This window comes from Ctenocephalides felis, unplaced genomic scaffold (genome assembly GCF_003426905.1).
Source record: "Ctenocephalides felis isolate EL2017-DRISC unplaced genomic scaffold, ASM342690v1 CF-g0.4_SCAFFOLD_00466, whole genome shotgun sequence".
NCBI lineage: Eukaryota > Metazoa > Arthropoda > Insecta > Siphonaptera > Pulicidae > Ctenocephalides > Ctenocephalides felis.
The window spans coordinates 8,377-9,271 of NW_020536620.1; positions in this window are offsets into that span (position 1 = coordinate 8,377).

The following is an 895-nucleotide window of genomic DNA, read 5'->3' on the forward strand; positions in this document are numbered from 1 at the left end:
CTAGTATGCTAATAAGATCGCTTTTTTAAATAAATTCTGTTTTTATAATTTCTGATAATTACTAATCATATTATGTATTCAGGTTGACGATCGAAACACACTTGGATAACGAAAACGTCTTAATTATTACAGGAACAATAAATATCTTTAATTAAGAACTGTATCAAATATTCTGGTTTCATTGGCATATGATATCATTGGCAAAAACTTGGCCAGATGAAGTTATTAGATCTATAAAATCAATCATTTTCAATCTGCTTGTATTACTCAGTACTTTCTAGTAAATTTAAATATATATTAACTATAAAATATAAACTCTTAAAAACACCTTTCAAAATGAATGAATGAATTAGCATGATAATTTTATATATCTATTGAATAAATAAGAAGCTGGGAAAGTTTATTTATTGTTTTGAGCTATGGGTTTTCAAACGAAGCACTATGGAAAAGTGCTTTTTTGCCAAATAACTTAAATATGATTGAATGAATATCAAATACTATTTAAGAGTATGACAAGAAACAGAATTACTTACTTTTAGCAGGACTTTATTATTTGATTTTATCTTAATTTTCTTATCTATTAAAGTTTTTATAATTTTTACTAACTTTCGCAAATTGAAAATGAAAGTTCAAATTTATTAATATTGAGATGCTATTTTAACCCGATTTTACATTCGACAATTTTCTCATTCAAAATGTTTTGCTTCATGTAAGCATACTCGTTGTATGTATCATCTTCAGATATTTGATGGTTAGATGTTATTTTATTATCAAGTAATTGCTTTAAGATTCAATTTAAACCTCTCCTTTTCCAAAACCTGGTACAATAATTGCTTTTAATGTAGAAATCTAAATCCGGGACAATAATTGCTTTTAACGAGAAAAACAAAGAATA